This window comes from Pteropus medius, unplaced genomic scaffold (genome assembly GCF_902729225.1).
Source record: "Pteropus medius unplaced genomic scaffold, Ma_sr-lr_union100, whole genome shotgun sequence".
Taxonomy (NCBI): domain Eukaryota; kingdom Metazoa; phylum Chordata; class Mammalia; order Chiroptera; family Pteropodidae; genus Pteropus; species Pteropus medius.
Genome location: NW_024345601.1, coordinates 525330 through 539495, shown reverse-complemented (window position 1 = coordinate 539495; position 14166 = coordinate 525330). Strand labels below are relative to the sequence as shown.

The 14166-nt window shown below is 37.9% G+C and overlaps 1 pseudogene; it reads left to right on the top strand.

The window, feature by feature from the left end:
* The first annotated feature begins 695 nt into the window (after positions 1-695).
* On the top strand, positions 696-7306 carry LOC120611959 (axin interactor, dorsalization-associated protein-like; annotated as a pseudogene).
* Positions 7307-14166: the final 6860 nt, after the last annotated feature.

Genomic DNA, 14166 nt, shown 5'->3' with positions numbered 1-14166 from the left:
AAACTTTGTTTTGTCCAATTTTGTTTTTCCCATAAAACATCCCAGTCCTTAATGCCACATAGTGTATTCAATTTGAGCCACTCAAAAGTTACTTATTGGGCTATATTTGACTCCTATTGCAATGCCAATTGATTCAGGTCTGCTAGAGTGCCTTCGGGTGAGAAGTTAGAAACACAAAGCAGGGCTGTCATTGGGTAACTTCATAAGCTCTACTATCTCCACTGCTTTAGGCATATGTTTTAAAGAAAGATGTGGCCAAAAATCTTCAGTTGGCTCTGCTGTCCTTGCAACATAGGTTTGCAAGCACACTGTAAGAGTCTACAGGGTAGAACACAAATATCTAAAGGTTATGGATCAAGGTGGGCGGAAGGTAGTTATCCTCTAGATTCTCATTTTTATAGATACAGGTCAGCACATCGCTGATTTGGCATATGACGCTGGTAGTGCTTGTGAAAAATTTAACAGGTGCACTGTATTCGGGGAGGGGGTGGATGGAGAAAGAGAAGTGCAGCCTGAGGGAGGCAGAATTCTAAGATCTTCCCCATGACTCCCACCTACTGGTATTTGTGTCCTATAGAGTCCCCTCCAGGATGGAACCTGTGACTTGCTTTAGCCAAAAGAATATGGCAAAGGGAAAAAAATTGTAAATGTCATTAAGGTCTCAAAGCAGCTGACTTGGCATTAATCAAAGGGAAATGATCCAAGAGGAGCCTGACTTCATCAGGTGAGCTCTTAAAAGATGGCCTGGATCCTCATTAAGGTCAGAGGCTCTCCCTGGCTAGACTGAAGAAGTAAGCTGCCATGTAGTGAAGTAGCCTATGAAGTGGGCCATGTGGCAAGGGCCTACAAACCACAACCTTTCAACATCAGCTCCCCACTGGTTCCTGGGGACAGCTTTTGTCTAAGCTAGATACGGGGTGGCTGACACAGTTCTACATTTGCTCCAGGGGTGGACATGGGAAAGAGAGAGAGTTCAGGAAGGCCTCCTGCTAAAGTGGTCGTAACCTTGCCAGCAGCCCAAGAAGTCATCTGGCCACTTTGGGATCTGCCTGGCTTTGGGAGATTAGGAGTCCTAGCCGCTCTATGACTACTCAGGTCTCTCTAAATAAGCAGGTTCTACAACATCCATCTCTTCTTTTCCTGGTCAGTTCTTGGTAACTCTATATCTTAGGTATCCATATCTTTTCCATTTGGTCCTTGCATTTGGGGGATGCTAATGCCCCACTCTGGCTGTTGCAAGTGTCTGGGGCTCAGGCCTACGCTGGTTAGCTCAACTTAACCCCCTGGCCATAGGTACCAGTTTGGGGTTGGCTTTACACTCCATAAGAGCCTCAGTGAACATGTGCTGGAGGTGTCTGGATTTAAAAAGTGCTTTGCTCTTTTGAAGAGATCGCCACTCTTCTTCCTGGATGTAGCTAAAGAAGCTTTCAGTCGTGAGAGTTGCTGGGAATAATTTGCCACTCCATATGAAACCGACCACACAGAGAAAGAAGAGAAAAATATGATGAAATCCAGGTCTTTAATGATGCTACTATACTTACTAACTTGAAAACTTCCCTCCCTCTGGACCTCCAGTGATGTGATCCCTGAAGCCATTCTGGTATGAGCTTGGGTGTGGCCTTTCCCAGAAAGGGCTTAGTTGGGTTAGCTGAAATGTTAGAAAAGTAGAACCTCACTGGCAAAAAGAATCACCTTTAATAATTCTACGTTTGCACCTTTCAAAGATCTCATAGCCCAGCAGACCTCACAAATGCTGGCAAATTTCCCTCAAACCATCATCAAATAAAATGTTCACTTCCAATTTGCAAAATGTCTCCATTTGAAAAATCTGGGAGGCTTAGAGAAAAGCAACATTTTTCTTCTAAAAATATCTGTACCAGGATTACAACAATTATAAGGATTACTGAAATAAAAAAAATCCTTTTGGGATTGAGATTTGCATTTGCAAAATGATTTGCAACCAGACCTTCCAGGTAGCACTTCATGAAAATCAAGAAGTGGGTTTTGAATATCTAGGCCATTTTCCCCCCGTGGCATCCAAATCCATAATAAAATCAACTTTCTAGCTGTCTGGAATAGATAAGCCTAAATGCTCAGAATAGCTCTCCTGAAAGTGCTGAATAATTGTGATAAAAGTAGATGCAGCTAGGACACAGTCATATTTAATTGACTTACTTTAATTCTCTAAATCAGTTTATTACCTAAGAAGCTCCTCAATTCAGTTCTCACCCTGCATCTACCTTCTATAGTTTTCATAGCTGGCTCCTCAACCCTAAATAACTGAACTTGTGGCAGAGGCATTAGGGTTGGTTTGAAATGGCAGGATTTTCCCACTAATTTCTCCATTCAGGATTTCGTTCGTTCAAAGGAGACTTTGTGTTTCCCGTATTTCCTTCCCTTGCTTGTCTGAATCTAAAATGAATCTGAACTAAAAGTACTTGTTGAGTGGTTATGCTCCCAGCTGTAATTTGGAGTCACAGTATGAATATTTTATACTCAAAGAGTCACTGAAGATTTGTAGAGGTTTTTAAAAATAAATGAATACCCTCATTTTTGTTGGCATAGGTAGACTATAGCTGGGGGAAAACAAAAATACAGGACAAGCCCTCAGTCATTAGCCTTTAAAAAATGAATTTGAATTTGTGTTTTGGGATGATCAGGAGTAAGTGTGGTGAGCACACAGTGTCCTTCAGAGGAAAGAAAGACCAAGATGAAGGAGAACTGGGTAGGAAACAAACACAAAAGCCACCCAAATGCTCCAATCTCAAATTAAACCCACCCAAATTCCAGAGGTGCAGTTTCAGAAGGTGCTCTTCATGTCCTGGCAGAAATTAGGTGTTGAACTGGGGAGCCAGCGTTCAGATGCCTGTGGCTTCCTTTTGCTGCAAAAATAGACTTAAAAAATAATCCAGTCTTTGGCAAAGTCTCTTCCAAGATGGAGCGACCTGAGTAGCCTCTTTACTTTCAGTGTGTTTGCCATTGCAGCGAGCCCATAGCCTGGTGAGCTCATAGGTACTTCAAAGCTGTTGAATACAGTTGAAACAGAATATTAATACATGTTAACTAAGCATTTCCTTTTTTTTTCTCTTATAAATCTATGAGGTTTATTCTCCTAATAATATCTATTTGTTTGTAGGGAGGTTCCTGTTAAGTAATTTTCTTTAGCTTTCAAGAACTAGAAAGTAGAGAGAAAATGTGTGGGCTCTTGCAATCTTTAAGCATGACCACACATAGGATAACAATTTCCCCAGAAACTTAAGCTCTCCTTTCTTGAAGATTTCTGTAGAAGGACATTCCAGTCACCAGTAACTTCTGATGTTCATTAACTACTCAATATACAATTTAATTGTGCCTGATTCATATTGCTTCTTTTATAATGTCCTAATTTTACCCTAAACAAACTATGTGGAAATTTAGAGAAAAAAAGGTAGGCTCTAAACTTTGATGGCTGGGTGCCAAGATCATGACCATGTGTGGGGTTTTGGGTACAATGCCCTATAGTAAATGTTCTTACATGACAACAACTTTTTTTCCCCAACCATCTCTGTTTCATTCCTCATGTCTAACCTCTATTTATGACCCTACATTCTTTAAGTAGATTCAACCTGCAAAGAGTTTGTAAAAATTCAGATGTAAACAATATAAAGAAAACTAGATACAATTTTAACCCATTCAATTGGAAAATATTTTAAAAATTCTTAAGATGTAGCATTGACCAAAGTATGGCTAAAAGGGCTATTTAGATTGAGTGTGAAAGTAAAATGGGGGTAATTTCTGAGGATAGATTGGCAGCACATTCTACCCCACAACCAGTTATTTTTCCTACAGCTATAGAAGTGAGCAAAGATTCACATATTGTATCTATTATGATAGCAAAAACATGGAAACAACTTCTATGCTAAGCAACAGGGGACTCTTTACGTAAACTAAGGTATATTTATACAAAGGAATATTATGCAGCCATGTAAAAAGACAAGCTAATTGGAATGTGCAGATATTGAAAGAATGACAAATTATTGGCTTGAAAAAAGTAAGAGACAGAATAGTATGCATAGTTTAATCTAATTTATAGTAAAGAGTATACCTGTGCATTGTACATTTGCAGACAATTTCTCAAAGGACAAATAAGAAATTGTAATGACTGTAATGACTGGTACTTTTTTAGGTATGGAAATGGGGATCTGAGAGGAGAAGAGGGAGAACTTACTTTTTATTTTATACCCTTCTGTAATACTTTCATTTTAAAAACAATCATTATGTATTGATTTTTTAAAATTATAATCAAGTTTATTTAATTTTTTGATAAGCAAAAAAGTCCAGCTGTGACCATAATTCTACATCTCCTAAATTAATGCAGACTACTTTCTGTTTACCACCATGGATGTTCCCCACCCTCATCTCAATTTGTCTGACAACCTCTTTTTGGCCGAGTTCCTTAAGCACGGAGGACAAGTCTTAACTCTCAGTGTTCCTGTGCTCAGGTCTTACCTGTCACATAAGTGTTCTGTGGAACATTAAGGGAATGATTATACTCCTGACTTCTTCATTTCCAAGTGATTTTTTTGTGGGTTCTATAAACACTTTAGCAGTCCTGTCCATTTTCATTAATGTCAGTGTATTGATTTTCTATTGCTGTATAATAAAATATCACAAACTTGGTGGCTTAATACAACATACATTTATTACCTCACAATGTCTGTGGTCAAGAGTCCTGGTACAGCTTACCTGATCCTTTAGGATGTCTCACAAGACTGAATTCAAGGTGTTGTTTGGGGCTGTGATCTAATCTCAAGGCTCAACCAGGAAAGGATTACCTTCTAAGCTCATGATGTTGTTGGCAGAATTTGGTTCCTTGCAACCTATTGGATTGAGGGCCTCAGTTTCTAGCTGATTCTTGGCTGGAGGCTGTCTCAGTTCCCTTTCTTCACTAAAGCCAGTGAAGAGAGTGTCTACTTCTCTTGTAATGTAATCATGGCAGTGATAGCTCATCACTCATCTATTGGTTAGAAACAAGTCAAAAGTCCTGCCCACACTCAAGGGAAGATGGATATACAAGGGCACAAATACCAGGAGTTGGGGTCGTAGGAGACCACCTAAGAGCCAGCATAGTCATAAACTTGTCTGATTGACATTTGGGTAGCTTAAAAGCAATTCCATAAGGAAGGTCTTATAACCATAGATAATTTTTCCTAACAGTCTCCTTATCTTTCTGGTTACTTACAACTTCCTGAGCTCCTTCCAGAACAACTTCTTCCCATCCTGTGCCCATTCCAATATCTTCTTTCCATCTGGGTTTTGTCTGATAATGTCAATCTGTATTTAAAGATCAATTCCATTCTTTCCTTATTAGTGTCTCTCACTTCTAGTCCTGAGAGTTGTGGGGAAGTGACTTAGGAGCCCTAGGGATAGGACTATATAACAATTAAGTAATCCTGACTCTTCTGGGCTCTGGTTCCGAGCTCAAGTACCACCTTCTTACTACCCACCAGCAGTTAGCCTACTGTGGCCCTGCTCTGCTACTCACTATATGTCACATTTTCTCCTTTATTTTCTTCATAAGGGTAATCACCATCGGAAGCTCTCTGGATTATTTTTTTTCTTGTTTATTATCTGCTTCTCCCCAAGAAGGTTAGATGCTGGGGTACAGGATTCTTATTTTCCCTCGTTCAGTGAAGTATCTCCAGGACATGGGATGGCTCCTGGCACAAGAGAAGCATTTAACAAGTATGTGTGAAATTAAAAATTAGATTAGTCAGTGCATAATCGATGTGGCCTATGAATCCTCTATGTGGAGGAAGCACCACTGCTGCCCTGGCTTAAATGGTCATTTCTCATGGTTTTTCTAGGTGCTCAATGCCTGTGAACCTGAACTTTGCCATCCTGGTAATATATAAGCATTCCTCATCCTCACTCTCTCCTCAGCAATCATTGAGCACTACAATGTCTGGATTAAAACATACTCCAGTAACTCAGCCCACAGGGTAGGCGGCATCTGGAAGGTGCTTCTTGTATTTTTGTTGGTCAGTGGCTGCCAGATGTTGATCCATGATCAAGAAATACTTGCAAAATTTGGGGCTCAACAACTGCTGCTCTTTACCTGCATTATCGTTGCAGCAGATGACATAATTATAGATGGAAGATGATAATGGCGACAATAATAAGAGTTAACTTTTTTAAAGTGCTTGATGTACCTCGGACTCTCAGCTGTGTGCTTTATCTGTAGTAGTGTCTCCTTTAATCATCACAGCAGCCCCATCAAAAATGGGAGATGATGTCCTTGGCAGGTGGAGGTGGTGGCCTTAGCAGTCCCTCTTGGCCCTGTTAATGTCGGGGCCAACCCCGAGGAGGATGGTGCTCTAGAGCCAAGCCTTACTTGGGTAAGGGAGAGAGGGCACAGGAAGGGGACCAGCCATTTTGATGGTAACTTAGAGTCTGCTGCAGTGTTGGCGATCCAGTTTTAGGAGAAGCTCCAACTTTGACTTTTAGGGCCAGCTGGTGGAGGCAATATACAAGTATCAGATATTAGCAAGACATCTACAAAACAAGGCCCAAGCTCAACACAATAATTCTAAGTTCACAGAAGGACAAAATAAAACCATAGGCAAAATTGCAACATGCTTAGACTTATGAAGTGCATCTTTATAGTCCACGTAGTCCCATAAATTTAAGCTGGAAGACTTGGAGAAGCTAGAACCAATCCTAAAGAACATTCTTAATAATATTCTATAATAAAGAATTCCCATTAGACGTTCAGCCTGTTCACTTAAGAAGAATTGTAGCACCTGGTGAAGAAGATGAAGAAGAGGGTGGTGCTGGAGTAGGGTCTCCTGGTTTCTCTCCTGCTAGAGTTCTTGGTACATTATTACCAAGGTTGTCATCAGAGCCAGGAATAATGTTATTCACTATCAGAATTAAGAATGTTGGTCTGAAAGATGCTGGGCAGTGCATTGATCCCTATATCACAGTTGGTGTAAAGGATCTGAATGGCATAAATTTAACTCCTGTGCAAGATACTCCTGTGGCTTCAAGAAAAGAAGATACATATGCTTATTTTAATGTGGAAATTAATTCCCAGAGGTAGTCTGTAAAATTAACAAAAGTTGCAGCTATCTTCTTTGAATTCAAATGCTACAAGCTTAAAAAAGGTTTACCAGTACAAAGTGTTGCTTTCATGGAAATGGATGAAATTAAACCTGAGCTAATTGTAGCAGAACTATACAAGAAACCCACTGACTTTAAAAGAAGGAAATTAAAATTATTGACCAAGAAACCACTTTATCTATATCAAACTTTGCACAAGGAATGACCCTTACATGAGTAACCTGGAACTTCTGTGAATTTTACCACTCACTAGAAACCATCATAGCTCTGTGAAGCATATTCACCATTTGACAGATAGGAAGCAAGACACACCCACGCCAAAGTGTGTCTATTGCAAACCTGTAGCACAGAATTCAAAGTCCAGAACATTACTAGCATGTAAGACTCCTTTGGATACAGGTTTATTGTAGGTTTTTAAACATATTTTTACTTTTCTATCGATTGTGCAATTAATAGTCTCTTCCAATTTACCACTACTCCAGCCCTGCTTCCTGGAACAACACTGTTGTGGGTAGAATGTGCTCATCTTCAAAATTAATGCAGCAATAAGAATGTGCTAGAGTTTACATATCTGTTAATTTCTGCTCCACTATGCTCTTTTGTTGGTTTGAGTTAATATCAAACTTTGGGTCAATATGGGTAGAATAGTATGAAATTGCTTTGAGAGAGATTGGACCAATTACACTGTCCAAGATGGTCAGTCTAGAAATTTATAGGCTGTTTCTCAGGGATGGCCTTAATTCACCTTGATCTCGTAGTTTTCCTGCTAAGTGTGTGCCTTGGCTGAATCAGTATCCATTTGGGAGTGTTTCCAGGTTGTAGTAGTGATTTTTCCTGATGACCAGATTGTTTTTCTTAAAGTGAGCATATTTTTAGTCATGTCGATTCACTGTTCTTCTACTTTACTTTGTTAGTCTTTCCAATAGTGATTCTAGGGTTAATGTGGAACCATTTCAGAATAATTGAAAATTTTTAGATGGGTTTATAATGTATTCTAAATCATGTAATCTAAAATAATTTTGAGTTAGATGCTAACGAGATACTACAGGAATACCTGCTGCTTTTCTGATAACTGACTGTAAAACCTGAAAACGTGTACTTCTTAAAGTGATGAGTATTCAAAATTTGAAGATGTTCTATTTTTTTTTTACATAGGCAGATAAAATTGCCATTTATTAGATATATCAACATTCATCCGCATGGAAATCTGCAGGTCATTAGCTTATTATAATTTGACTATTTACATTACTTTTGATTTACTGGGGCATAAATAAAACTTTTATAGTACATACAAGATGGCTATCTGATACACAGAACATTAAAATCTGGGGTGGGATTTCTAGGGGTTAGATGTAGAGCCCACATATTTAACATTCACTATTTTAAATGACCAATGCTAGTATGAGTGGAATTCAGAGCCAGTACTTGGCCTATTTTTAAACTAGTGTAATACTGTTCAATGCTTGCTTTTTAAAATAAGTAACCACCATGCTTCCAGGTTCTGGCCACTGTGAATAATGAGGCTATGAACATTGGTGTGCAAATATCTTTATGGATATGATTTTTCAAGTCTTTGGTGTAAATACCAATAGAGAGATTGCTGGATCATGTGGTAGATCAATTCATAGTTTTTTGAGGAACCTCCGTACTGTTTTCCATAGTGGCTGTACCAATTTTCAGTCCCACCAGCAGTGTATGAGGGGTTTTTTTCTCCACATCCTCTCTATCATTTGTTATTACTTGTCCTGATGTTACTCCAATAAACTTAATTTAAAAAAAAAGAAAAAAAGAAATAAGGTATTGCTTAAACTAGGAAATATCCTATTCATTGCAACCTTGTTTAGAATAGTGAAAAGGAAAAAAAAAGGTAAAAAAACCAAGAAACAAAAAACAAAAAAAAAAAGAGGAAAGAATCTAAAGTCAATCAATAAGAACTGGTTAAATAAATTATACACATACACTTGGATTCAAGGCAATCATTAAAATGAATGAGGAAGATCAAAAAAAATAAGTAACCACGATTAAGTTATTTTTGCCTTGTACTTAAGGAGATCTAGTCTTTACTTTCACTTGTTCATTAGATCAATTCTTTTTACCAAGATGGATGTTAAAAACTATATGAGCCTGAAAGAATTCTCAATCAAACCTAATCTTGTCTTTCATTTCGATTACATTAATTCCAAAATGATTCAATCCACAATAGCACAAGAGGATGAGGACTTTGCCTTTAACTACTGTGCTGTTCCCTCAACTCTTAGACTGTGAGTTGTCAGCCCCCCAGACTGTAAGCTTCTCAAGGGTCAAGAGCCATATTTTCTCCATGTTACGTAAAATTTCTAAGGTTCTTGGCAGCACTCTGTGTACTGCAAAGTACTCACTGTTCTCAGAAAATTGTAAGTCGTTGAAGAATCAACATCATTAAAATGGCTACACTACCCAAAGCAATCTATAGATTCAATGCAATCCCTATCAAAATACCAATGGCATTTTTCAGAGAGCTAGAACAAATAATCCTAAAATTTATATGGAACCATAAAAGACCCTGAATAACAACGACAATCTTAAGAAAGAATAAAGTTGGAGGTGTCACACTACTTGATATCAAACTATACTACAAGCCTACAGCAATCAAAACAGCATGGTACTGGCATAAAAACAGATACATTGATCAATGGAACAGAATAGAGAGCCCAGAAATAAATCCACACCTATACTATCACATAATATATAACAAAGGAGGCAAGCATATACAATGGGGTAAAGACTGTCTCTTCAATAAATGGTGCTGGGAAAATTGGACAGATACATGCAAAAAAAAAAAAAGGACCACCTTCTTACACCATATACAAGAATAGACTTAAAGTACCTGATGACTTTTGTTTGCTGTTGCTGACAAGACCTAAAAACTTATCCCTCAAAAAACCTACTACTAAAATGTAGCAAAACTGAAAACAAAAAAGTGAGAGAGTATTCTTTCCCGCTACGGCCTCAGCACTTCTAAAAACAACTGCCTGTTCAAATGTAAATGCAGTTTCTAAACCAGTTTATTAGGAGAATGTCAATGAAAATAATTTTAATAGCATTCTTGTATTAGGAATAAAGCTTAATGAAAACATGATTTTACCCTAATTAGACTGAAATAGCTCAACACTGTACACATAATCTGAAATGATCTTACTTAAGCTCACATAGTACACTGACAAGTCACTATTATAAGCTTTTAAGAAATGGATTTCTAATATTTGATTTTTCATAATGTTTATTCAAAATTTAATTTTACCACTAATTTTTGCATTAGATTAGTCATTAAAGCAACACCTTTCTTATTACTGTAATAAGAAGACACATTCAAACAAAGGCATTTCAGAGTACTTGGGACTTGTTAAAAGTTCACACTTACAGGTTTCCTTTGAGCTGGTCGGTGCTTTTTGCCTTTGATCAGCTTCTTTCCCATTCATAGGAATGAACATTTTACATCAAATTTTAAGGTCTGTTTTCCTATTGTACCTTTTCATTGGTCTCCTCTCCAGAGTCTACTCTGAAAAATCAATGCTCTCTTTTAATATTTGTGTTCCTGCTCTGGACTGTTGTAGGCAGGAAGGTGAGAGCAGAGGAAGTGGGGGGTGAATCTTACATGTCCTTCTAATGAAGAAGAGAATGTCATTGCCCAACACCATTCCCAAAGAGACTTGTCCTGGACACAGGTATGGCAAGTATACAGAAGGAATATTTTTGCTACTTTACCGGGACATCTCAGATGGTCATGCAGATGGGGTAATTAGACCCTGCTTCAGGTAACTTAACTGAAACATTTCCATAGACTTGGTAGGGCCTTAGAGGAAGTGAGTGATGCATGTTAGAACAATATAGACTCTGGAGTGAGGTGGGACAGACTTGCATTTCTGGGCCGTATAAGAAAGGGCTGTTTTCTTAACTTCTTGAACACCAATAACCTTGCCTATAAATTGAGGATAAAATAAAATGGCGATCTCACTTGGTCTTTGAGGCTTAATATTTACTGAACAAATTCATACATAACACCACTCCTTGGCACAAAGTAAGTGAAGTGCGGTCCTTCCTGTCCTGTCTTCATGACCTCCCACAAACTTCTAATGTAGACCAGTGCTCTACTTATGACTCAAATACAGCTGAAGTTCTGCCAGTAAGGAAAACAAGTAAGGATGTTGCCCAGTGTGTAGACAACCACAGTGTCTCCTCAACATGCAAGAGTACAGGTGAGATGAAGAATCCAGATTGGGAAAAAGCCTAATTCAAAGAAAAGAATTCTCTATTGTGAGTCCTTCATGTTATACTTCTCTCTCATTTTTGCTTAAGAAATTCTTGCTTTCCCATTCCACCCTTCCTTTGTCCAATTTTCCTTCTTCCTCAGGGTTTATTTTTACTAAGAGTAATCTCCATTCATGTAGGTGCTCAGACTCCGAACCAAGTCTTGTCCTTGCTTTCTTACCTTCCAACACATTCAAGACCCTTTGTTTCTACCTTCAAACACCCCCTATCACCTCCACTGTTGACCCCCTGGTCCAAATCACCATGATATCTTTGTTAGTTCTCTGGACTACTTCAGGAACTGCTTAGTGGGCATTCTCCTTCTATGCTTCTCCCCAACTCACAACAAACAGAGGAATTCTTGAAATGTTTAAATCTGATCATATCTCTTCCATCTTGAATCCCTCCAATGACTTCCCATTGAATTCAGAATAGAATCTCTGCAGAAATGTAGATTGACTTTCTCAGCTTTTAAATTATTATTCAAAGGGGAGGACACTCAGAATTCAAATAAGAGTGGCAAAGAGGTCAAGAAAAATTTAGTTATATTAGGTCAGGGAAAGTAAAATGTCTGGCTAGAAATACTGTAAGCATGAGCAAGATGAATAGTGTCAAAGCAACTATATAAATAAACTTGAACATAAAGGAAAAATAAAGAGATATAGCATACTCCGTCTACTAGGATATGTCCAACTGCAATTATCAAAACATTTGGCTAAGGATACCTTAAACAAATTTGCTCATATAAAAAGTCTGGAGGTAGGTAGCTACTTGGCTTACTTCAGGGCTCCCTGACATCAAGGCTCTGGGTCAACATCTCTGAAATTCTCTCAGCTTTTCCCTCATGATTGCAAAATTACTGCAGGAGGTCAAAGCATCATATCCTTGCAGGACATTCAAAGGCAGGAAATGGAGAACAATGCAAGGCAGTGCTCCTCTCCTCTCTTAACTATCCTCTCATTAATAGAAACATTATAGATGTAGAGGACAAAAACATATATAAAACTTTGCTAATTTCTTCATCTTTCATAATAGTAGTCAGTGCCCAAAGTTGAAATGTAATTACAAAAATAATTTCTATAATCTCAGTAGTATTCTTATATTAATTTTATTCTAACTTTTAGGAGGATTATTTAGAAACTATCACTTTCTGCAGTGGGAAAATATTTGAATTTTAGCGATTCCTCAAATTTTACTTTACTATCTTTTTCTCTGGTTAAAGTAAAAATACTTTACTTAATCCAATTAAAATGTCATAAATAATATGACACAGTTTTTATAAAATCATCTATTTCTCTCTGTCTGGCTATCTCTTTGTCTTTCTCCCTATCTATTTGTCTGTCTCTCTGCCTGTTTGTCTATCTATATTTCTGATTGTCTATTTTTCTGTCTGTCTATATGCAGAGATGGATGTCTTAGATGGTGTTTACCAACCTATAATACTGGTTGTTTAGTTTTGTAGAATTTTGGTGGATTCTTTATGGTGCTCTGAATTTTAAAAATTCAGAAATTTTAAAGTAAGCATGTGTTTTATAGCTAAAAATGTTAGAAGAACAGGTGATTAAAAATAATACCTTACATATTTTGAGATGTGATAAATATTACTGTGTTGCACATTCCAACATGAATAAAACACTAAGATTGGAAATAGTGATTGTTCTTACTGTTCTCTTTTGTAATCTTAATGTCAATCACAATGTTTTAGGCATTTTATAAGATACATAATTGATATGTTCTAGATTTGAGCAGATAATCAGAAGACAGGGAAATGTCACTGAGGAGAAAAGATAATGCAAAAATAAGTTTGAATCGAAACACCAATAAATACAAATATTAGGAGTTCATAAGATTTAGAGTTTATGGGATGCTTGTGACAGAAGGTGCTTCAGACCTGGAGAAAGAACAGGACAAAAGAAATCTGTAGACATACAACTTCAAAACTGAACGAGGTAGAGAGCACAGTCCCCAGAACACGGTGATTGCACATCAGTGTTGGTTTATTTCCCTGCATCTTGTGAAAACACCTGGCTTAGAGGTACAATATGCTAGTCTATTAAAAACATGGAAATCCAAGCTAAAGAAATTAGCCTTCATACTCTAAATGGCTCCCTGATATTAGCGTGTGGTATTTGGAAGGCAGTGACTTCAATAAAATAAACTAGGGTTTAAAACCTAGTTCTTTCACTCCTTAGCAGGCTGTCCTTCTTCCTATGTAAAATGGAGTTAATACTATTACGACTTACCTTGTAGGCTTGCTACGAGGACAAAATGAGGTAAAAGCCAAGAGGCAGTTACTCTAAATATGCACTAAATAATATCTTCAAGGAAATTTCAGCCCAATAATTCATACTATTGACTGTTTTTGTTGTTGTTCCTCTACGGTTTCTTTTGCTTTAGGTTAAATCCATTAATCCTTTTGTGCCTCTGTTTCCCCAAATGTAAATTTGGATTGATGTCTCTGAAGGTATCAGATGCCAAGTGTACACAAATAATTTGCACCAGGAAGCTGAAGTCTGTTCCTGGGCCACATAGTTGATACCTGGCAAGCTACTGACCTTCTCCCTGTAGAGTTCTGTTTCCTTATCTCTACAACAGGCACCACCAAATTGGCCTTCCTTCCCAGGGCTGCTTCTTGGCAGAGCTCATAGCTGTTGGTAAAGTACTTGACAAACGTGGTGTGCTGAATGGTATCTGGTGGGGAGTTTAAACCAAAGGTGAAGCCTTGATAAGAAGGTAGATGGTGACATATTTTTGATACCTACCCTGGGCTCTTATGAA